Below are 25,180 nucleotides of genomic sequence, written 5' to 3'. Positions count from 1 at the left end.
ACCTGCCAGGGCGGGACAGCTGTCACCTACTCATCTTGTGGCCCACACCATGAGCAGACACATTCCCTGGGAAGAGGGGCCAGGGAGCACCTGGAGTAGCCACAAACACCCAGCATTTGCCACATGTCACCTAAGACCTGCCCTCCTTGTGTGCTCCCTCTGTGCTGAGTGCACACTCGCCCAGGCTTGCTTAATTCTTGCCCCTGAGACCTAAATCATCCCACTTTCCAGGCAGAGAAAGTGGCTCAGGGAGGCTTAAGTGGCTTGCCCACTCACAGTGATTAGTGTAGGGCCACTTATCTGGGCTCAAGGGTCAAAGATGATCCCCTGGGGAACTTGGTTCTTCCCAGGGGTTGGCTGGGATGGGGGTCCCCAAGATAGGGAAACATACACAGGACTTTGGGTTTGAGCCCAGGAAGCAAACAACCCTTGTACTCTCAGCCAGAGGGGAGACCCCAAGCTGCCTTTTCTCATGCTCAACGCCCCGCCAAGAAGTAAGGCCCCACAACCAAAGCCTTCTCTCCAAGAAGAGAACTAAGAGTTAGGCATTGACAGAATGTTTGCCACTGCCTAGAGGGTTGAATCACTGCTGTCAGGTAGCGAAACTGAGGTGCGGGGAGGTTTAAGGGATTCACAAACCGAAAAGGATGGATTCAGACTCAAGGCCAACTCGAGCAGGGGCCTTTCCCCCAGAAACACCAGGCCCCTTATGAGTCCCTGAACTAGCCAAGGCAGGGTGGATCCATTTAGCCAGAGACACCAGGCTGGCTTGATGGGCTGCACACCAGGGCCAGAGAGAACGTGCAGACATCCACCCACCACCTCCCAACCCTGCCTGGCCAGTCAGGGGCAGTGGGCACCAAAAGAGTGGGCTTATCCCCAGCTTCAAACCCCTGCAGCCCATCCTTGGGCTCAAGTAGCTCACAAAACTAAGTCACACCCCCTCTGAACTGGAGGATGATCTCAGGAAAAACGGGGAGCCCCCTCCACTGGCGGCCCAGCCCCCAGACCGGCCACAAACACCACTCAAGGAGCACCCTCCTCCCGGGCCACAGTGACAGCAAGTTCTCTGCCAAGCTTCTCCCTGCCCCTGCGCCACTCCTAAGAGTGACCTGGGCAGCCCCACTCCAGCTGGGTGCTGCTCAAGCAGCAAAGAGGGGCAGTGAAAGGATGGACTTTGGTGCTGGACAGACCAAGTGCAAATGTTACCCACTCTAAACTTTCAGGGTAATCTGGGGAACACCACCTCACTTCTCAAAACCCCAGTTCTTCACCCATAAATGGAGGCCCTAAGTCCTCCCTGAAGGGAGAGGATGCATGTAAGCAGGTGGGAAATGGGGGGAACCTGCCCAGGCCTCTTGACCACAGCCTGCCCCAAGTCCTCCCAAGCTAACACCTGGGCTCCAGTGTCAGTGCCCAACACCACAAGCCAGAGGGGAATCTGGAGTTTAAAATAAAGTGGAATTTGCCTCTCATTAAAATAAAGTTTGTCACCTCTATCATAAATTGTCCTTCTCGGCTTTGTCACCTCTATCATAAATTGTCCTTCTCGGCTGCAGAAAAGGGTCCATTAACACATTTTTTTTCCTTCGCCAAATGAGGCGAGAGTGGGTAGGTATGAAAATCCCTGTGGACAGTAAAAAAAAAGAAAGCCAGGAAAGCCCTCCAACCCCCACCTCCAGCTGCCCCTTGGAAGCCAAAAAATCATTGTAATTATCCGTCTTGGAGCCAGCTCAGGGGGAGCGCCTTAGCACGGCTCGTTACGGCGCTAATTAACAGGAACTGGCTTTGGCTCTGGGGGGCCGGGGAAGTGGGCTCTCCTTCCCTCCTGCATCCCCCCATATTCCACCCACTCAGCCTCATGCTGTCATTGGCTCTCAGAGCACAGGGTCCTGCAGGAGCCGCCCATCTCCTCCTCTGAGCAATGGGAGACTGAGAACCCACCGGGCCTGGACGCTCTAACCCCAAAGGCTTTGGCAAGGACAGAACAGAGGACGGAGAGGTGAGCAATGACCCGCATTTCATGAGCGCCCACTGTATGCTGGGCTGTAATGAAGTTTGGGACCTTTGTCTCTTGCTCTTGGCACCAGAATCCCAGGAGGTAGGTGTGATCCCCATTTCACAGATGAGGGGCTGGTCAAGGTGAGGACAGACAGTAAGTGCCATTGAGTGGGGAGGCCACACAGAGCCCTGCCCCCCACTGCCCAGGGAGTGGTGCCCAGCCCGAGTCTGTCCCCAGAGCCACCCTACAGTAAGCCACCCTACTGCCCAGCAGCAGTATCCATGACACAGTAGCACTGCCAGGCCTGCTGGAGGTGACCCACAGGGGTGAGGGCCTCAATGGGCCCACACAGCCCAGAGTTTAAGAGGGGCGCTGTCCCTTCTTCACAGCCCTGGAAACTCACTCTGCCAGCCAGTCCCCCAGAGGCCCTGCCTGGGCGGAGCTCCCCTCCAATGCATTCACCAGAGAAACTTCTTGGGCTAAGAAGCTCCTTCAGTCCTGCCTATTCCCGGGCCTCTAAGCCCACCCTCCCTTAAATCCAGAGGACAGCCCTCAGTCCTCTCAAACAACAGCTCTCCTCACTCAGCTCACTTCCACGGCTTCAATGCAAACAGTGGATTCTGAGTCCTGGGTGGCTCTATCCCTCCTGCTTCCAGCCCACCAAACAGCCTTGCAATAGTCCACAGGAGGTCCCCCCCACCCCAGACCCAAACCCACACCTCAGATCCTTCTCAGCTGCGCCCAAGCTCCTTCTCGGAAGACTCAAGATCTAAACCCCTGCCCAGCCAGACCTCTTGGGGTACAACTAGCCCAGGCCTTCTCTGGAGAGAACAGGGAGGGAACTACAAAGGACTGCACCCTCTACCAGGACACCCCTAGAGGGGCCTTCTAGGGGTGAGTGTACAGCGAGGGTGCCTCCATCTTCAGAAAGCTCACCTGGATCCTCAGGGTGGCAGGGACACGCCCCTACACAGCAAATACTGAACTGCCACCGGGTCACCTGACAGGGCTTTGTCCCACCCCGCCCAGGACCACTGCCCCTCAAGCACCTTCCAGCACCTTCCAGCTTAGATTCTAGCTGCACATCAGGAAATAGCCCCCACAGTTCATAAACACCCCAACGCCAGGGGCAGAGGGATGTCCTGCAGGAGCCCTGCTCCAGCCCCAACAGCGGATGCACACACACCTGTACACACACCTCTACATACACTCACATCGACACGTGTGCACGCGTCTACACATGTGCACAGATCATCCGCATACATACATATATCCACACACATACCCACGTACAATCACACACACGCATACAATCTGCACACATACACCTGCATGTGTCTACACACACGTTTGCACACATGTCCACACAAAGAGACACACACCCATGCACAAACCAACCCTGAGCACCTGCCTCTGAGCAGAGTGTGAGCTCTTACACACAGCCCACCTGCCCACCCAGGTTGGCCGCTGGTATCTATCGGGGGCAGCAGGGCAGGGACTCAGGGGCTGACTCCCAGCAGCAACAGCAGCTGAAAAGAAGCTTCCCAATCCCAGGCTGAACCCCCAACCTGGCCCATGGGTGGGTGTGCCTGGATTGCAGCCTCCCCTTTTGCTGGGTCTAGCCGTCTGCAGAGTACAGTGGCCAAAAACAGCAGGGACACTGTGTCCCTGCCCTCAGCTTCCACCACAACAGCTTCCAGTCCCAGGCCTGACGTTCCAGGCCCAGAGACACCGAAAACCCCAGCTGAGTCACACAGCAAGCTAGCACTGGAAGCCGGGTACCTCATCATCAGCCTTGGGGCTCGGGGCAGAGCACGCTGCAAAGAGGCAGAGGTGCAGGCCTCTGTCACAGACCATCCTGTCTGCTAGACTCCAACTCGGGGCCCACATCCGTCCTCTCCCCACCGGAATGCCCTCTCCAGCCTCCTCAGCCATGGCTGTCAACCCGTTTAGGCGTCTAAGGACAACAAGCTCACCACCCTCCAAGGTTGCCTTTCCACCTGTGGCTCTAGTTGGGTGTCCTGGGGTAGTTGGTGCCCATGACTGGTCAGGGGATGGGTGCCCTCAGACTTCTGAACGAGTGTGGTTCCTGGGCTGCCATTTTCCAGGTTGAGGGGCCCAGTCTCTCCTTGCCTCCTACTTCCTGTTCACATCTCTATGGGCATGGGCAGTGCCCAGGCTGGACCTCTGCTTAGCAGGGTGGCTGAAGGCCAGCTCCCCACTCTCTAAAATGAAACACTTAGACAAAGCCCTCGCCCCAGAGACAGTGTGAGCCTACCGCACTCAGACAGGGTCCGAGCACCAGTTTAGCTGAGCCCTACAGTCACCTCCTCCTCCTTCACTCCAGGCCCACTGCTCCTTGTGATACAGCCTCCTGCAGCCTGAGCCAAGGCTCTGAGTGCTCCCCCTAGGGCTGTGCCTCACCAATCCTAGAACAATATTGTGCAGGTAGGCCTCCTGTGTGCCCCTCATTAAAGAGTTCGGGAGGGCCCCAACTCTAACAATATCTCCCTACCAGTTTGACTTGTCTCTGAGGTTGGCCCCAGGCCACAGGCCAGGGGCTGAAGGGTCTTTCCCAAGTCCTGGCCAGCAGTGGGTACTCCGCTGTCCTCCCAGATGCACAGTTCCAGGCTCCCACCCCCATCGGCATCCCTACCATGCCCTCATTAGCAGAGGCGACTGTCTCCAGCTGCAGCCCATCCATCCCTCCAATGTCCTCTGCGCCACCACCACGTGCCATAGAACAGCCGGCACATCTGCCAGGCTGTGGCCGCCACCCCACCACCGTTTCCAAGGAGACAGACTCCGTTTATGACATTATCAAAATGTCCAGCCCCTCCCAAGCCCTAAAGCCGCCTTCCTTTATGGGGACAGAGACTTGGGCTGTAAATATCACCACGTCTTGCCTGCAGATTCTATTGGGGTCTGCATACATCATGCCAGAGGCACTGCAACCACAAATACTCCGTGTGTCAGTGAGTGCGTCATGGCTTCACTCTGGCTGCCCCAACCACCCTCCCTGCCACGCCCAGGGCCCCTAGTGCATCCTGGCACCTCCCCACCCCCTGAAGCCCTAAGACAGGATCTGCTCATAGTAGAGGGCCTGAGTCACCACCCAGAGCTTTGGCAAGAGGGAAGCACTGACCCAGGCTGAGAATCTGACATCACAGTCCTTTCACATGGCAGCCACCAATCCTTCTTCCACAGTCCCCAAGCCAGTGTGAAAAGGACAAAAGCAAAGGTCGCACGGTTGGTTTGACTGGGGTGCTGGGATTCAAGCCCAGGACACCAGTGGCCAAACTTCTTCCATCACAGCCAGATCCCAAGGCCTGACAGGTAAGCATGGACTGTTCTAGGTGTTTCACATGTTTACACATAGTGACTTAAGCTCCCAGTGACCTGAGGTCAGCACCACTAACATGTTTTACAGACAGAATGCTGGGCATAGCAAGGCCACAGTCCATAGGAAGAGGAGCCAGGATTCAAAGCCAGGTAGCCGGCCCCAGAGTCCAGCTTGGAGGGGCTCTGCTCAACTAGGTCAAAATCAAGGTGTCAGCAAGGCTGGTTCCCTCCAGAGGCCTGGGGGACCTGGGTCTCCTTCAGCCTCAGAGGCTGCCAGCTTTCCTCGGCTTACAGCCCCAACAAGCTAGTCCCTACCTCCATGGTCACCTGGATCACCTCTCCGTTGTCAACCCCCTCTGCCTCCTTCCTATAAGGACTCTAGAGATTGCATCTGGGGCTCACCCAACAATCCAAAGCAGCTCCTCATCTCAAGATCTTTAGTTTAACTGTAGCAGCAATGATTTTTTCCACATAAGGCAATTTTCACAGGTTTCATATATTAGGACATGGACATCTTTGGGAACCATTATTTAGTCTACCACACACCAACACCTCTCCTGAACAACTAGCACATCAAACTTCCCATGATGAGACCAAGTGCCTAATTTTACCCCAAGCCTGATGCTGCTGGCTCCCCCATTTCAGATGACGGAAGCAATCCCATTTGACCGTATTCCCAGACCAAAAATCCTGAGGTCCATTCTTAACTTTTCCCTTCCTCTTGGCCCCACAACTGATCTACCATCAGCAAACCTTATTGGTTTCACCGACACCACTCCCAACAAGGACTACCAAGGTGTTAAGTACAGAAGTAGGGAAGCCCAGGATATTACCAGGCAGGACCTGACAAAATCCAGTGGGTTAGGGAAGACATTGCTGATGAGGGCTTTGCAGGATAAGTAAGAGTTCACTGGCCAGATGAGGTTAAAGCTTCATACTGGACATGAGAAATAACAGGTTCTTGGGACAAAGAGGGAACAGAAATAAGCTAGAAAGGTCCGAATACTTGAAGTTCAAGCACTGCAAGTATTTATAAGGTCACCTGTGTGTATGTGATGAAAATGAAAGACAGACCAAGTTGGGGTAAACCTCTCCTGGTGGGCCGCTGAAGGGTAGAGCCCACTGGAGGTGGTGTGCCTGTCTAGAGGCTCCCCTACTTCAGACCACCAACAGCAGCCAGGAATTGGGGAGACCTGGAGGCAGTGGAGCCCACCCACCACACATCAGGGAGTGAAGGTGGGAATTCTCCCAAACTGGAAGCAGCTCAAGCCCCAGTGTAGTTATGGGGTCCCTGGTACACCAGGATGGGCCTGGGAAGAAGTCCTGGGGTGAGTTAAAATCAGCAGGATGCAACAAATGCTTGACTATGCAGTCTCAATGCAGCCAAGAGTGACCTAATGCAGGGGTGACATAAGACAGAACGGTGTCCCCCAAAGTTCAGGGGATGGAGCCCTAACCCCCAGGGTGACAGTCTGGAGTAAAGGAGTAACTAAGGTTACATTAGGTTAGAAGAGTGAAACCCTAATCTGACAGGAATAGTGTGATTACAAGAAGACACACCTGATCTCTCCCTCCCTCCCTCTGTCTCTCCCCCATGTGGCCACACAGGAAGAAAGCAGCTGACTGCCAGCTGGGAAGAGCACCTCACCAAACCCCACCACACCTACAACCTGATCTAGACGTCTAAATGCCAAAGCTGCAATAGCAGCTGGGCAGACCAATGCTGACGTCAAGGAGGCTTCCTGGAGGGGCCGTCCTCGGGCTGAGATAGGCCAGACCCTGGCCAGTTAGACCTCTGGCCACCGCGTAGGCCCATCCTTCACTAGGCCTGCAAAGCCTCATCGTGTCTGGTGTCATCTGGGTCTGACTCCTCTGCAGAGGAGCACAGTGACTGCTGTGGGATTGGTGGAGTGTTGTCGTGCCGCTGGAGAATGGGGTAGCAGGCTGGAAGGTGATGGCTCCAGCACTAGGTCCCAGGTGCCCCTCTGCCTCCGTCAAAGGTAACAGCCTGGCCGGAGTCAGCCAGGTGTCAGCCTTGGAAGGCTTCTCCCCACCCAGGCTCTGGCCCTAAGGGGGAATGAAAACCCAGGCTGGTCCTGAGTGATAGTAAGGATCGGGATCCACAGAGAAAATTCTGTAAATAAAAATACATTTTTATAAGCCATGTTTAATTAAAGTAGATTAAAATTAATTTACTTTAAGAAAAATAGGAGAGTAGGGCCCTCCCTGGTGGTGCAGTGGGTTAAAGCGCAGCACTGCAAACTGGCCTCAGCCGCTTCAGTCCGAGTTCAATCCCAGCCCCGGAGGTGACCCACATGACATGGCAGACCTCTCCTGTCTCTCCCCCTGCTCCCTCAGCAGTGTATTTCATCAGTTGCCTGTTCTGCTCCCCACTTTGTCTCTGGTGAATTCTCTCACCATCCCTACACCTTTGGCCTGTACCCCAGTTCTGTAGGCATAAATAAATCTTTACCAAAAAAAAAAAAAAAAGGTGCACCTTAGAGGATTTGAAAAGCAGGACCAAAGTTCCTGAATCCAAAACTCCACAAAAAGGTTTGGGTGTGGAGTAAGGCGGTGCATCCCATTCCTGCACACGGCATGCTCAGAAAGGGGGTTCACACTGACACGGCGCTCTGTACACCATAGGCATGTTCATAGGAGAGCAGAAATGTCCAGCCCCACTTTGCCAGGGGAAACCAAAGCCCAGAGGGACTGTGACTTGCGCAAGGTCGCACGGTGTATCTGCCGTAGGGCTCTGAGGAACTCCACTGGTCCTTCCTGCCAGGCCTGGGCGTGGCATCCATGCCCAGCACACCCATGGTCACAGCCCCACCCCCGCTACCTCCCCACCCTCCCTTCTTCTGGGTAAGGGCTGTGGCCCTGTGACAATCTGGTTCCTCTGAGGCCCAGCATGACAAAGGTGGAGGGGGGCACCCTGGAGGTAGGGGACAAGAGACAAAAGGGGAAAGAGCCAGATCAACAAGCCTTCCAGAATTTTAAGCAGTTTTTAGAAGAAAACAAGGAGCAGGTTCAGCTGTAGCAATTTGCTCCAGGGGAAAATTATGTTCCCCTGTTCTATTATACAGAACAGAAGGAACATTTGGTGGGTTGAATACTTGTTAATTTATTTCTCTGTTTGTTAATGGGCCCGACGCACGCGTGTTTGCACGGGCACGCGAGCACTGGCAGACAGCAGCGGGAGATGGCAGCGTCTCTCTTACCACCCCCTCTCCACGCGGGAGGCCAAGAGAAGGCCCACTGCGCTCCTGCACTGACCCTCAGCAGTTCCTGCATCCGAAAACTGGACTCGGCAACGAGGTGCCCCAGTACATGAAAACAAAGCTACCAACCTTGGAACAAGCGGGCCAAGAAGACACGCAGGAGGCCCAATGGCGACCGAGTCTCCGGCCCCACCAAGCACATCCAAACCAGGCTCCTCACAAGTCTGCCTGTCCCAGGCTCCCATGAGGGAAACGGGCCGTTGCCCTGCTGCTCAGAACCAACCAGTCTTCCCCATCTGGGCCCGTAGCCTCCCTGATCGCGGGCCAATCCCCAACCTCTCCCCCATCTCAGGAACCCTGACCGTGACCCCCCACCCCGCCACTCTCCTTCAGACCCCTGCTTTCCCTGCCCCCCACTCTGCCCCACGGGCCCTCCAGTGGGCAGGGGGCATTTAGAAATCACAAGTCAAATCAGGTCCTGTCACTCTCGCCTTAGCGCTCCCCATCACGGACACTCAGCTTAATCGGCTCCTCAGCAGGGCCGCCACCTCGGTCTCCACCTCTGCCCCTCCTCTCAGCCCCACCACCAGCCTGTCCGCCTCCTGGCCTTCAAACGCCTTTGCCTCCCTGAGCCATCCGCTGGGACTGCCGCTTCTTCTCAGCTCTTCTTTCACAGCCCTGCTTACTAGCCTCCCAAATTCACCACATCCTATTACTCTCTCAAGAGTGGAAATCACCTGAGAGCAGAAGCCGTGTGTGTGTGTAATGATCCTGGGGCTGTGTCCCCAGAACAAAATCACACTGACAATCGCACTCGCCAGGTGTTTCATGAACACTTGAGTGACCGGAGGAACGAATGAAAGGACCGGTCAGCTGAAGTTGGCGGGGATGGAGGCAGGCAGCCAGGGCACCCAGGTGCAGGTCTCCAGCCCCAGCCTCAGAAGGCCTCAGCCCCTTCTTGCACTCCGGCGAAGGAGTAAGTCAGGCGGAGGTTCATGGAGCAACCCTGTTATCTGGCTCCTTTTCTCTAAATAACTTCAGAAGCAGTTACAGGGAACCAGAGACGCAGGCTCAAGCCTGGGCCCAGCTACTCTGCAGCTCACCTGAGCTTGCTGAGCCTCAATTTCCTCATCTTCATAATGGGGATACGGCCAGAATCATCTCCTAGCACTTCTGTGGGGGTGAGCGGGATGACCATGATAGAAAGAATCCCATCTCTTACAAATGAAGCTGGAGGGCCCTCCCTGGTGGCATAGCAGGTAAATGCAGCACTGAGAAGCTAAAGCCACTTCAGCATGAGTTCAATCCCCGCCCGGAGCTGACCCATATGGCATGGCAGACCTCTCCTAACCCGTCTGCTGCTCCCCTCAGCAGTGAACTTCATCAGTCGGCCTGTTCTGCTCCCCACTCTGTCTCTGGTGAATCCTCTCACCGCCCCTCACCTCTGGCCTGTGCCCCAGTTCTGTGTGCATAAATAAATAAATATTTAAGAAAAAGAAGAAATAAAGAAAAAAATGAAGCTGGAAGGACGAGGGAGCCCCACGAGCCCCACAGAAGGGTCTGGGAGGCCTTAGGAAGGTCCGGATGCCTAGAGTAAGGCTTCCCCCGTAGACCCTGCTCAGACTAGGACAGAAAGCAGTGCCCGGAGCCAAGTGCCCTCCCTGCTGCCAGAGCAGTGAGAATTACCCTCTGGCCAGCAAACACTCTGTTACCATATCCACCGATGCCCACCATTCTTCCTGGATGAACTCTGAAGTCCCTCTGTTCAGTAGAGCCAGCCTGAGTGTGACTCCTTGTGTATTAGGAAAAATTTCATTATTTTGAGAAGCTCATAGGTTCTAACTTGGGTGAGATTTTAAAGTCTCCCTCAGTGGCTCAGAGGCAGGAATTGGCTTGTAGCTAGCAGACAGATAGCCTCCGTCCACAGACCCCAGAGAGAAGGGGAGCACAACACATGCCTCAGGGAGCCCAGGAACCCCAGCCTGGTGCTGTACACCATTGGGTCACACCCTAAACCTAAACCTCAGAGAGGAAAGGTATGGTGAGCCTGCCCGGGAATGCCTGAGATGTCATCACCTCTACAACCCACAGCCCTGGGGAGCTGTGTGGGCGACTGAGAAGCCCTGGGGAGGCGTTTGGGCTTCAGATTTGAACTCTGACGTGGAGCAGGGAAGTCCTGAGCCAACCCCTTAGAATGAGGCTCAGTGACGCCCCCCCTATCTGGGGTCATAGCACAGTGGAAATAAGAGCAAGTCTGATCAGGGCCTGCTGCTCCACAGAGCAGTGTCCCAGGCTGCATGTGTCTTTCTTTTGGTCAGGCCCCTGGTCGTTCATTCTGGCAATGGGCTGTCCACAAGCCACAGGCCACCGTCCCTCCTTCAGAGACTCCCAAGGCCCATCCTGCCAGTTCTGACAGCTGCTACCAGCCTTCTCCCGGAACTCGAGCACCGCCAGGCCACAGACCAAGGGAGGCCAGTGCACTGATGGCCCCAACACAGAATCCCCCCAAGTTCTGCCCGGCATCCTGGCTACATGTGAGCCATGCCCCTGCCCTGCGTCAGGAGACAGCTGTGCACTCCAACTCCTAGTGTCCAGCCACCCCAGGGTTGCAGGGCTGGGACCCTCTGAGCTCTGATCACACCCTTCTCCTAGCCCTCCCCACCCCTACCTGCAGAGGCTGAGGCCGGCAGCGCACTACCCTGTGCTGGGCCCTCCCACGGGGGCTTTGCTCCCACAGTCCCCAACCAGGTGTGACTGCTCCACACTCCTCCCTGCCCCACCCCCATCCCCAAACCCTCCTGATCACTAAGGTCCAGTCTCCTCCAGGAAGCCCTCTCTGACTTCTCCAGGTCTTCTCTCCTCCCCTTTCCCGGGGTTCACAGTCTTTTACCTCAACCTTTCTAACATTATATTGTTCCCCAAAGACAAGTGTGACATCACCTACTCCTTGTGTGGCCACCAAGGCCGCAAAGCTTGCTGGGTACTCAGGAAGGAAAGCCTCATTAATGACTCAGGAGGAAGGGCACAGAGGCTGCCCACCGAGGGAGAACATGCCTCTGTGAGGTCAGGATCATGATGCCCATTGTGTAGATGGGAAAACTACGGTAAAGGGAAGTGGAGCATCTGCTCAAGTGACAGGGTTGGGATGAGAAGCAGCACCCCCAAACGGTGCTGTTTAGATACACCCACCAGCCCCTCAGTTCACACATATTATCCCATCTGACCTTCCCACCTCAGGTCCACTGCTACCTGCACCACCAGGAAGAAACTGAGGTCCAAAGCAGGTCACTCACTCAAGGCCACACAGGCTGTAGTCCAAAGTCTTTCGGCCCCCCGCCTGGCCAGAGCATTTGATGAAGAGTCTCCCATTGGTTGCCACCATCTCCTGGGCCATCTCCCTGCCCGCCCTGTCCCCAACCTGTCTCTCATGCTCTCCCAACTATCGGCCCAGCCCCTGGACTCCAGGGCGTGCCTGCATGGCGTGCTGACCTTTCAGAGGCCCGGCTTTCGTGCTTCTGGGTATTTACACAGACAGCCTCGCTGCCATGGCTCCTGGAAAGTAGGCCATACAGGGGGAGAGAGTTGGCAGGTGTGGGCTGAACCACTCCCACCACCCTCCTCACTGCCTGGACTAGGAGCCAACCCTGTTGCGGTCTTCTCAAGCAACCTTGGTGACTCCTGAAAGACCCTGTGGGCCTGAGGGGCCTGGGCCAGTGTCCCCTCTGGCTCCTCCTGCTTAGCAGGGCTGCAGGGATATGGGAAGAGAATCCTTTTCTAGCAAGAACCCTTCTCTGTATGGAGGGGTCACCCTACTTCTCTGTCCCTCTGCTCCCTCATCTGTAAGTGGTTCAGGTTAACAACTTCTCTCATCTAGGCACTCAGGTAGATGAGGTGGCCCAACCCTAGTAGCATCTGCAGGGGCAACTCTCCTGGGCACCCAGCAGACACTCAGCTCCCCACAGCATTGAGCTGGTCTTAGAGGAAAATAACGGGGCGGAGGAGAGGGGGTGGTGTCAGGCTGAAAGGCAGGTGAGCATACCCCCCAAACAGCAACAGAATCACACCAGGATGTCACCAGGAAGGCTGAGCCAGGGAGGGGGTGACAGCATCGGCACTGCAGAGTCTGGGGCCTCAGAAGACAACTCTGCCCCCATCCAGACTGGCTGTGCCTGTGCACAGGGCTCCAGGCCATATTCATCATTTCAGATACTTGTCACACACCCCAGCTTCCTCCAGCTCTTCCCTAGTGGAAGAGCAGAGGTGGATTGTGGGAGATAAGGGGCATGGGAGAGGGATACCAACCCCCCTCTTTACCTTCCCATGTCCCCAAGCCCACCTTACTCGACCCTAAGCAGAAACAGCTGCAGCCTCATCCCACCCCCATCACAAACCACCATCCTCCTCCAGGCCAGGGGTGCCCATCTCAGCAACCCCCCACCTTCCTCCTGCAGCTCAGGCTCCACTCTCCACTCTCCACTCTCTCTCCAACCCCTTCTCGAGTCCTTTTATTATTCAGAAGAGCCTCTTGATTGAAAAGGCCTCTAAGGCATCTCACAAATAAGAATCCTTTAATTGGGAAGTTGTTAACTTCTCAAAGAAGAATTTTAATTTTGCTTCCCCATCTTCTCTCCCCAAACCCAGACTAAACATAAAGGTTAACATAGCCAAGCACCCAGGCACCCCTTCCCAACTGTGGAGCATGCCAGGAGGCAGAGCTGGGGTGGCTGCCCCACCTCACCTACAAGACCCCAGGACCCCTACCAGGATGCCAGAAGGCCTTGATCCTCTCCCTTTGGGGGTACCTGCGCCACACCCCATCACCACCCACACCTGAAGCTCCAACACTCAGAGCAAAGGGTGGCGAAAAGCAAAAGGGTCAGCAGGACAGTAGCACCCCAGACAGTGCAAGACCCACACTGCTGGGTTCCAGAGTCTAACACTGTGCACAGAGCTCCCCAGAACTGCTTGTCACCTGCCATTACACTGACCTGTGGCTGATGAATTACATTTACTGAGTATTTGCTCATGAGCTCTAAGCCCTCTACATGCACCAACCTGCTTACTCCACACCAGGCAGGTGCTGTGTTATTTCCAATTTACTGATAAAGACACCGATGTCTGGAGAGCTTAAGTGCACTGCCTACATTCATCCCAACAGCGAGCAGCAACCTGTGGCAGGGTCCTGGACTGTGTGGCTAAGAGTGTGCCTTAAGTGTGGGTCCTGCCTTGTCTGGGGGTGCCTCCACACCACGGTCATGTCTTTGACCCTGGGGATATCAGAGACCAGCAAACAGCCACACCTAATAGATGTCTGCAGCACAATTAAAGGAAAACGAACATGAGCCAAGCCTGTTTTATTCACTGTCCTCTGAGCCTCACCATGTAACAAGAAAGACAGACAGGATGGTCCCCAATTCACAGCCAGGTAGACTGAGGCCCGGAAGTGAAAGTAACTGGGGCAGGAAACCAGTTAGAGGTGCAGAGCCCGGGCAGCCCCTCCCCCAGTCCCAGATGTGGCACAGCCTTCGGCTGAGCACACCAGGACTGGGCTGTCACCCCACATACCACGAACCATGCTCCAGGCCGAATGGCCAGCCTGGGCTGAAATGGCCCCTAAGAAGGAGCCTGACGGGGGAGTCTCCTCTCCGTCCTGACACCCAGCGTAGTCCAGCACTCTGCACGACTCAAGGCACGAGAGGCTCCCAGCACCAGGCCGCCTGGTCTACCGCAGACCAGGTCACTGCTGTGGAAACTCTGGGGTCAAGTCACACACAGCTATGATCTATGAATTCATATATGTTGAGTTTCCAAACCCCTGGACTAGAGAATGTGAGCTTATCTGGAAATTGGGTCATGGCAGATGTAATTAGCTCATTAGGATGAGGTGATGCTGGAGTCAGGTGGGCCTCACTCCAACAAGGCTGACGTCCTTGTAAGAAAAGAAAACATGGGCAAACAGGCACCAGGGCATTTGCCACGCAGACTCACAGGGCAGGTGGCTGTCTAACTGCAGAAGAGAGGCCTGCAGCCACAGAGCTGCCCTCCCAGTGCCCTGCCAACACCCCACTTTCTAGCTCCCAGCCTCCAGCGCTGAGGCTAAAGCCCCACCCCCACCCCCGACCCCCATCTGTGATGCCTGCTTAGAGCAGCCCTAGAGAGCTCTCTAGCCTGCAGCCCTGGGCTGCAGTGCTGACTTGGCCCCTCAGCCATTGCTTGGCATGCCCAGCCTGGTTCCCCTCCAAACCTTGGCCTGTTCACACGACACTAGTGTTGCTTGGCACACAGTGGGTCCACAATAAATACTCATTGGGAGGATGAATGGGACAGAGCATCCGCTTTCCACATGGCTGTGATAAGAACAAGATGGGATGAAGGACGGATGTGCTCGAGGAACACGAGAGCCCTAGACACCAGGGGTCCTGACTCAGCAGGCACACAGGGGCATAGCCTCCATCTGAACCTCAGGGGAGGGGGCAAGTCCTCCACTCAAGAAGTGCAAACACCTCCTGAGTCCCCCCTGTGCCAGGTCCCCCGGGCCCTGGGATTTGGAAGGGAAAGTTACAGGGTGCTACCTGTGGCCAGGGCCCATGTGGAGGCTCAGCCACAGTGGCCTGGGGAAGGCAGGCTCAACTCAGGCAGCACAAGGAAGAGCAGCCTCCAGGGCCTGGGCTGCCCTAGAGAGGGGAGGCCCGTGCATGAGGGGCCACACGTCAGGGACACCTGTGCTCCCAGCTGGCTGAGCATCAGAAGTGACTGTGGGGACCGTGATCACCCAGATCCCTGGCTTCCCTCAGTGGCTTTGGATCAGGGATCTAAGTAGACCTCTGGGGGGTCCCTCTCTTAAATAGCACCCGGGTGGTCCCGATGAAAAGCCAGGCTGGGGCACCCTGTTTAAGCAGACTTCCATTTGGAGAGAGCTTTGATGTTGGTGTGTGGGGTCGGGGCAATGTGTGGACAGGATGCAAAAGGGGTCAGGGGAGGAGGGGGAGAGGCAGGCAAGCTGAGGATGAGAAGGTGGAACCACAGGGCAGCTCAGGGCAGGTGACAAGTACAAATGGCACTCCAAGGGGCTCAAGCAGGTGCAGAGCCAAGGCAGACTGCTGTGAAGAGCCGGGATTTGCACTCAAAACGGAGCCCACAGAAGGGAAGCCTGGGCTAGCAGAGGCGGAAAGAAGGGGGCAGGAAGTATGGGTGTGAGCCAGTTGATGAAAAGGCCTTGGATAACAAGAAAGGAGGAATGTGGGGTTCTGAGAAAGAGGGTGACTGGAAGGCAGGATTCCCAGTGCCTGCAAGCAGGGCTCAGGGGGGCCTGGGCTTCTCCAGCCTCACCAAATGAGGTTCCCTGTGGGGAAGAAAGGGTGAGCAGCAGCTCCTGTTCATCAACCCTGAAGAATGTCCCAGAACGATGGTGCTAACCAGCAGGCCACTTGGGAGCAGTCAGGAGGATGAGCGGGCAGCAGCTTCTCCAGGCTGGCAAGCCCAGCTCATGCCTTGCAAGGCTGGAGCAATGGGCCGCCCGTGGGCAGGAGGCTTCCACCCAAGCGGTGAGGTCGAGACTCCTCCTCTACATGACCTTGGCCGGGTTCAGAGGCTTTCAGTGCCCCGGATTCTGACAACCCCACATTTATATGCAGCCCAGGCCTCTGTCCTCAGTGGCGGCCTGCTGCTCACCCTTCCACGGACTCCTCGGCACATGGAGATTGGCATCTCACATGCAACTGCTAAACTGTCCTCCAAACCCACCTCAGCCCCCTGCTCCCAGCTCAGCCAAAGACTCCACCACCCGCCCTGTCCCCAGGCTCTAATCTCTCCCAGCACATACCCACCCACTCCCCTGGCCTGGCCGTGGGTGTCTCTCTGGATTGACAGTGGCCTCCTAACTGCAGTGAGAGGGAGCCCAGGAGCCAGGAGTCACCGCCATTCAATCTCTAACTCAGACCCAGCAAGCCCCACTCCTCAGCTGGTCTTAGCTCCCTGCTACTGACCCTGCTCAGTGCCCCAGCTGAGCCTACAGACCTCAGAGGCCAGTTCTGTCCTCTGGGGCTCTGCTCCAAGGGCCCTCCCCAGGCACCTGCAGAGATGGCCCCGTATGCTCCTTGCCCAGCCTTGTTTTTCTTCACAGCCCCTGTCACTTCCTAACCTTATTTTTTTTTTTTCTGTTTATACTGTTGGTATTTAAGCTCTATGAGGCGAATGGCCTGGCCTACCTGATTTCCATAGGTGCACAGAGAATCCCTGACGTATACCAGGTGCTCAGTATGTGCTGAATGAATGAAAATGAGCCACTGAGCGACCGGATGACTTCACTGCCTGGTATATGCAAGGGAGGAGTATAGGGAGCCCATGGGAAATCCCACTCAGAGTGGGAACAGAGCAGGAGATCTGCTCAAAGAGGGGTGCTGGGCAGAGCTAGAGGTCAGGGAAGCTTCCAGAGGGAGACACCCCTAGCCTCCCTCCCCAGTTCTCCAGGGTGAGGGTCCACTTACCCTCCCCACCAGCTACGCTGATTCTGGGGTCAGTAAGAGTTGAGGGGCAGAGGGATGTACACACATCCCCGCAGGAGGAGACCTGGCAGGGCTCACCAGCTAGAGGAGACAGTGATTGCCCGCAAAGAGCTACAGTGAGAAGGGGCCAAGAGCCATGGCATCTGGGAGCCCCAGCCCGTGCCCCAGGCCCCCATCTGCCCCGTCCCCTCTGACCACAGGAGCACTGGAGGAGCTCAGGGTAAAGGAGGCAGGAGACACTTCTGGGCTTCCTGCAAAAGTTCAGAGCTTTGGCAAGTCTCAGCTCCTTAGTGTGGTCTCCAAGTCTCCCTATGACCAGCCCTGCTCCCCTCTAGGGCACAGTGATTCCCAATACTCCCAAATTCCTTACCTCTACACCTTTATTTAGGCTGGACCCTCCCCACCCCCAAACCTCTCTTGTGACTAACTCAAGGGAACCTCAAGTGCACCTGTCCACCCTGGCTGATGTTGAGCATGGGTGAGCACACTCCCCGGTAAGGCCCACAAACAAGCCAGCAGAGCACAGTGCACTCTGTCCTGCAAACAGCTGCAGCCCACTACCTTGTTTTTAGCAGAAACTGCAAGAAGCCCCAGGCCCGGTACAAACATGCACCCCACCCTCACATCGGGTACACTTCCTGTTTTTCTCCTTGTACAGGCATATCAGACTCTATATATACACACTCGTGGGTCATCCTAAACAGACTCCAGACTCCTGTTTCACCTTCTTGAGTCTCCTACGTTCGGGTGAACATAGGGGTCAACGCACCCCTCAGTGGGGTAGCGACAATACTCCCTGCCCATTCTAAGCCTGCACACATCCTCCTGCTCAGCGCTCCTTCCAGTCAGCATTACTCATAATGGCAAACCACTGGGAACAATCAAAATATACAGCAGAGCATTGGATCAACATGCCCTGGCACACACGGGTTGGAACATTATGCTGCCATTAAAAATCACGTCACAGAGGAGTATTTAATGATAAGAAAATGATCTCAGTATAGTATTAAGTGCAAACGGCAGGTTAGAAAACAGTAAGTACAGTTTGCTCCCAATTATGTCACAAATACATATTTTGCAAAAGACTGACAGGCAAAACACTCAAGCATCACATTTTCAATAGAGAACACGTGTTTTTCTTTTTAGAATCAGAAAAAAAAGAACATTTTCTAAGAATGTTCAAAGAATTGTGCAGCCTTCAAGGCTCAGCCCCACAATCCCTTCACCCAAGCCCACCAGTCCCCAGCCATTTGGGGCCCCCGCTGCCAAGTAGCCCTCTGTCTTCCTGTCCCTTGGCTTCCCCAAGCCACGGTGACCTCCACCTGGGGGGCAAGGAGGTGGGGGGGGCTTCCTGGTGAGGGTGGGGCAAGGCCTGGCACCCCACCTCCCTCACACTCCTGCCCGATGCCTCCAGACAAGCCAACCACATCTTCTCTCCCCACCTCCCAGAAACAATTACAGGTTTAACTGGAAGGGCTGATTAGCTGTTCATTCTGTCTAGGACAAAATGATTAGAAATATTCTGATGGAGACAACTGAAGTTCAAAACAAGGCCTAGTACTAAGGAAGGAAATCCCTCAACTTCTTGGCTGGGGGGACAGTGTTGGCTGAGCCTAAACCACAACACAGCTCTCACCCAATTCTTTAGGAGGGGTTCGAGGCCCCTTCTTTAAAGTTCCTCTGAAAATTAACAGAGCATGGCAGTTCAACCTGCGGCCCAGCCACCCCACCGCAACCCTAGCACCGCAGTTTAGCAAAGACCCTCTGCAGCCTCTCATGGATCGCACCACCTGCCTGATGAGTGTAAGGGACTGGGTCACTTACTAGTCCAAGGTCACAGCCAGTCCAGAGGTAAGACAAGCAGGGTAGCAACCCAGTCTCCCTCCTTCCCATCTCCCCCTTTTTCAGTGCTAAATATAGTTCCACATTCCCTCACATGGGACACAGAGTGGAAGGACCTGTAACCTCCCACATTCTGGGTATCCTGCTCCTTGTGATAAAACCAAGAGGCCATCTGCACTGCTCACACAGAGCTAAGGTCAACTGGTTGCCAGTGCTTACCATACACACTCATATACACACATGCACACGCACACCTGACATGAGCCTCATTCCCCCAAAGGTGTCTGATCCGCATGCTGACTCTGGCTTGCAGCCCCATGAAATGCCACACATCAGAGGCAGCGCCAGTCTCTTGACAGCTTCTTGGACCTCACTGACTCAATTCACACGTCCCCACTCCCTCCTAACCTGGAGTCATGGTACCTTTGGTCAACAAAGTGACAGAACCAAGAGCAGAGTTTTCTGCTCATCACTGGAGACCTCTCATACCATGTGGGAACCAATTTGAGGGTGCAGCCAAGAAACCAGACCGTCAGAGGAGCATCCCAGGTGCTGAGACAACCGCCAGAGCCCTGCCATAGCAAGGGTGGGAGTGGGTGGGAGGAGGAGGGAAGGGGTGCTGCCATATCAGATCACCTGGACTTGACTGGTGTGGGAATGGAGAGGAAGGACACCACCAGATGGCTTCCCTATAGCCTCTCTCCTCAGGGACCCCACACCTGTGCCCCCAGGCTTACATCACCTTATCTCTACCCAGCAGCCCAGAATGTCTTCTTACCTCAGCCTGGGCAGGCGTCAGAGCACTTTGCTGGGCCAGGGCTCAGCCTGGGCTCCACTCAGTCACTCTCTCTGCTCATGGACACCAGAGCTGTCTTCGGGGTCTGTCAGTGCAGGAGGCTGTGGGAGGAAGCAGAGAGGGCTTTCAGCCAGGGCATGGTGGCCAGCTCTGGGGAGCACCAGCAGCCATGCACCCAAATGGGTGTGATCCCATTGAGCAACACATACAAAACACACACACACACACACACACACACACACACACGTGCCCTCACATATGTGCGACTAGCTGACATTCACACACTGGCACTTACACACTCACACACGTTACTCACTGGCACCCATGCAAGTTCTCCCACCCATGCTCGCTTGCACACATGTGCTCTCTCTCACATGCCAGCAGGTGGGGGTTTTGGGGCTCTGGGGGTGATGGGATTGGGGTCCCTGACTTCTGGTTAGCGTCCCTCTCTCATGGGCTCTGTGACCTGGAAAAAGTCAAATCTCTGAGTCTCCCTTCCTCCATCTCTAAGATGGGAGAGCATCTCTCCCACCAGACTGCTGCAAAGATAAAAAGGGACAGGGGGCCTTGTTGGGGTCACACAGCAGCTATGCAGCCAGCACAGGGTGAGCCTGTCTTGGGGCCCCTGGAGCAGCATGGTCTGGCCACTGAGAAGAGGGCACCGGGTGCCAGGGGCCTCTCCTGGGGCCTGGGTCTCTTCCTCTAGGTTCCCATAATCCCCACAGTTATCTCATCTGTCTCTCTTGGTTTATTCTTTCCTCGGTTATTCTCCAAGGACAACTCAGGAGTCACCCTACCCCCAGCCTCCACGACAAGGGAGGACACCCAGGAGTCCTGTCTCCTTGGCCCAACCAGGCCTCAGCTGCAAGACTGAGGAGACAGCCGCGCTCCTGCCTGTATCACTCGCTGATGGCATGACCCTGGGCAAACTTTCCTCATTCCCGGGCCTCTCAGATAAAGAGCTGAGTCCTCTTCTGAGCTGTTGGAAGAGGTTCCAATGACTCAGGGGCCCTCCAAGAGCCACAGGGGTGCTCCGGGGATTCCAGGAGGCAGGAAGACACATATATTCTTATACTCACAGGTATGTGTTTATTTTCTGTGTATTGAAAAAAACGACAGGCACATCAGAGCTATGATTTCACGGACATGTGGCTTGGGGAGCGCCGAGTCACCCACCTTGAATTGTGAGTCAACACAAAGGGGAGGATTAAGAAGGCAGGAGAGCAGCCTAGGAGGCGGCTATGATGTGACGGTAAGAGGGAAATGCAAGGAGTAGGCATCTACCTGCATGGCTACAAAGTTTTCCTCCAAGAAGGAGGCAGGGAACTGGGCACTGAGCAAATGCCAGGCCCCACCTTGCCCTCCCAAGCCGACAACAGTGCAGAAGTGGTCAGAGGGCCTGCCCAGCCCACACTTCAGCAGCCCAACTGTATGCCCTGCTGCCAGCCCCAAGAGTCTCCAACGGTTGCTGACCTAGGACAGGACGCAGGTATACCAGCTTGCACCAGCGGCATAGCCAGAGTCTGGCAGCTCACGGGGTGGGGTCCTCCCAGCCAGGCCCAGCCAGGTGGGAGTGCCCTCAGTGGCCGCTCAACCTGGCTTCCAGTAGACTGGCACAAACCAACCAGGTGCTGGCCAGCCGGGCAGCCCTGTCCTTGGCAAGCCTCCAGTACACTGGGCTGGCAGCCTGGGCCCAACGCTACCTGAGCTGGCAGGGCCAGCAGTCCACAGGGCTGCTCCAAGCCCCCAGCTGCCAAGTTCCAAGATAATGAATGGGCCTCCCAGTCCCTTCTCCCCAAATCTTCCTCAAGCTCCCACTGTCCTCAGTGGCATCACAAGGAGTTGCTATGGAAATGAGACCACAGGCAGAGCATGACAATGATTTCAGGCAGAAGAGGAGACGCACTGGGAGCTGGGAGCTCTCCTGGACATGCGTCCCAGGAAGGAGAAAACTCCCAGCTGTCAGCCTCAGCTGAGGAGGGTGGTGGGCACCACAGCAGAGGTTAGAGCTTCCTACCTGCCCCCTCATGGGGCCCAGGGATCTCTGGGAATGAGATGCCTATGTATTCAAAGGAATTAACACATGTCCAGGGAAGATGAGACAACCACAGAAAACAGCTACCAACGCAGGTCCAGAAATGCAGGGAGCTGGCACCCAGTAGGTGATCAGTAAACACTGTGACCAAAGAAGACTGAGCAGCACAGGCACACAAACACAAGGCTTGAGGAGCCCACGCCCATTGTACAGATGGGGAGACTGAGTAATGAGCCTCCCAGCAAGGCAGCCAGAAAGTCAGAACCTAGAACCCAGGTCTCTTCTTCAGACCTGAACCCCCTACCTGACACCCTGGTTTTCAGTCATTCATTCATTCACACATTCATTCATTCTATTTAGTAAGTGCACACCACATGTGTGCTGACTGGGCTAAAGAGCTGAAAAGAGAGGGCCTCCCTGTGGCACAAGGGGTTGAATCGCAGCATCGCAGTACTGTGAAGCTATCCACAGCCACTGCAGCACAAGTTCAATCCCCAACCATGGAGGTGATCCACATGGCATAGCAGACCTCTGCTGTCTCTCCCACTGCTCCCCTCAGCAGTGTATTTCAGTAGTTCTGCTCCCCACTCTGTCTTTGGTGAACCCATACCTCTGACCTGTATGCATAAATACAGGTTCCTATATGCATAAATAAATAAATCTTAAAAAAAAAAAAAAGGTGCCAGGATAGAAGTCTGGGGGTTGGACAGGGGAGGCACAGAAGCCTCCTGCTCCTCAATCAAGCCCACCTCTTACCCCAACAGCCCCAACATGAAGGCCTCTATTGTGGAGCAGAACTGAGCACCTGGATTCCCCACCTCCCGCGGGCCACTGGGGTAGTCCCCTTTAGCACTCCAGCCCTAGAAGTGAGGATCCATGAGGAAAGTGCTGCACCAACAGAGTCCAAAGGAGCAGGCCCGATGCCGCTCACCCAGGCTCAGCTCACTAGTGCCCCTCACTCCTTGTTCCTTCCTGGGTGCCTCCTGTGAGCCAGCTCTGCACTGGGCCTGGGTCGAGCAGAGCACAAGAGAACCTGACACCCTCACAGTCTGTAGTCTTTGTCAGCAGCACACAGATCCCCACCAGCAGAATTTGGGGGCGGGGGTTACTAGCAGGGCAAGAAGGGACGCCTTGCAAGCCCTTACCAGCTCAGCTATACCTCACATGGGCATGCCACCCAGCACCTGGTATAGCCTCCCAGGATCCATGTAGCACATCTGGAAACTAAGACCCTGAGAAATGGCCAGCTGTACCCTAGGTTGCTCAGTGCTGAGAAGGCAGGATGAGGAAGGATCAATGAGGACAGAAGGAGAAGGTCAGAAGGTCAGGGGTGTGGAAGTGGAGGAAGGAGCTATCTCCAGGCTTCCTGGTGGAGGAAGGGGCTGCACTGGCTCAGTCTGCCCTTGGGTGCCTAGAGGAAATCAGTGTCTCTGAGGGAGACACTGAGGGGCCTGCTCAGCCAGCCCACAGGCCTGGGGGACGGCCAGCAGGTGGAGATGAGGGGGCTCACTGCCACCACTGCCCAGTGCAAACCAGTTGGGTGTGAGAAAACAGGAGAAGCACAGAAAGGAGGCGCAGAGCAGAGGACGGAGACACAAAGAGACAGTAAGCCCAAAGCCAGACAGGGAGAGGCAAAGGGAAGAAAACGAGCTGGCAGGCAAGGCAGCCCCCCTCGTCCAGCTCTGGCTGCAGCTGCCAGGAGCAGACACACAGCTGGGGAGGAACCTACAAAGCAGGCTTCCACAAAGATTTTTCAGCAATAAAATTCTTATTTGAAATGAAATTTATGCAGTAGGGGAAGCCTTTCTATGCCAAACATTAAATCCAGAAGCCATAAAGCAAAAATTTGATAAATCCAACCATATAAACTCATAAAACATCTGTACAGCCAAAGACGCTATAAACTAAGTTAGAAGGCAAGTGAGACACTACAAGAAAAGACCACGAATATAGAAAGAGTCCCTACAAGTCAATAAGAAAAAAGACCAAAAAAAAAGAAAAGTTGGCAGTGATTTAGAAATTCACAGAAGAAGAACCAAATTGGCCAATAAAGGTATGAAAAGATGTTTTCTCTCACTAGCAATCAGGGAGATGCAAATGAAAACAACACCCTACCATTCCTTGCCCATCAGATGGGGGGAAATTTAAGTGATTGATAACAACCACCGCCAGCAAGGAGGTAGGGAAATGGGCCCACACAGACTGCTGGGGTGGGGGTTGGGAGGACTGGTTCAGCTTTGGGAAAGGCAATTTGGCAACACTGAGTAACACTGAAACCCACACACCCTACCGCCACAGAGTAATCCCACTGCTAGGAGACTCAACTGCAGAAATGACAGCACCGCCACCGGTACAGATACTCAAGGACGCTCACAGCAGCACTGCTGGTAAAAGTAAACAAGAAATTGGAAATGGCCTAAATGTTTATCGATAAGGGAATGTGCAAATAAAACAGAGCACGTCTGTGCTACCGAGCACTCTGCAGCCATTCGACAGAACGCAGCACATCCATGTCTAGCAATATGAAAAATTCAAGCTGGACAAGGCTATTTGAGAAGGAGACTACTTTTAGAAACAAGTTTGTTGGTCTCTGCCCCCAGAAAGCTCCAGAGCTACAGAGCTCCCCAGGGGGAGGGCACAAGAAGGAGGCTGTTATGGTCTCCAGTATCTGTGTGTTGTTAGATCTTTTATTGTAATCAGAAAACAAAATCAATAAAGAGTTCATGGTTTTTCTCTTTAAATCCTGCCTGAACCCTACTGCAAATTGCAGATGTAAGCATCTGGGCTGCAGCTGAAAGGGGAGAGACCTCTCCAGCCCCACTCTACCTCCCTGGCCCCCAGCCCATCTGGGGGACATCAAAGCCCCAGGATCTGTGTGAGGACTCCAGCTGGAGAATGCAGAGCCTCAACTCCCCCTTCCAGGGTTGAGGAGATCACACAGGCTTGCTGGTGCTAAAGCCAGGGCCTCTGGCTCCTCAGCTGGCCCCAAACCTCAGGGCTGGGGTTCCTTAGTACCCAGGAACTCCTACGACAGCCACAGCCATGGGAAACCCTAGGCTAACGGAAGGCCAGGGAGGTGAGACCAACATGCTGGGCTCTTTACAGAAAAGGTCAGGGGAGGGGGCTTTGAGGCTCAGTTCTAGGCTCTCCCAGGAAGGAGAGAGAGGAAGAGAAGGAAAGGTAACAAGGAGTAGGGAGTGAGTTTTCTCTCTGTGCAAAGACAGAGGGGGACAAGCCAATGGGTACAAGTAGAGGGAACTAAGGTGGGTATGAAGGTGTGCAGGGCTCATATGGGGGGAGCATGTGGGTCTTTGAAGTTGAACTTATGGAGGACGTGTCAGGCAGGCTGGTGCCTAGTCTGTGTATGTGTGTGTGGTGAGGGCGAGACCTCTGCGTGTACCCACATACACTGTATACAGGTGGGCGTGTGCATGTGAG

General features: G+C 55.0%; 1 protein-coding gene across 5 annotated transcripts in view; it reads right to left on the bottom strand.

Annotated features, from left to right (window-relative positions):
* The window catches only part of LINGO1 (leucine rich repeat and Ig domain containing 1), a 155,526-nt gene extending 135,723 nt beyond the window's left edge, over positions 1–19,803 (bottom strand). For all 5 annotated transcript variants that reach the window (XR_001145732.1, XM_012728721.1, XM_012728723.1 and 2 more), the window contains exon 1: positions 19,690–19,803. The gene's annotated coding sequence lies outside the window, so the exon portion shown is untranslated. The remainder of the gene's footprint in view (positions 1–19,689) is intronic.
* Positions 19,804–25,180: the final 5,377 nt, after the last annotated feature.

Source organism: Condylura cristata, unplaced genomic scaffold (genome assembly GCF_000260355.1).
Source record: "Condylura cristata isolate star-nosed mole 26May11 unplaced genomic scaffold, ConCri1.0 scaffold00023, whole genome shotgun sequence".
NCBI lineage: Eukaryota > Metazoa > Chordata > Mammalia > Eulipotyphla > Talpidae > Condylura > Condylura cristata.
This window is presented reverse-complemented; position numbering and strand designations above follow the sequence as displayed.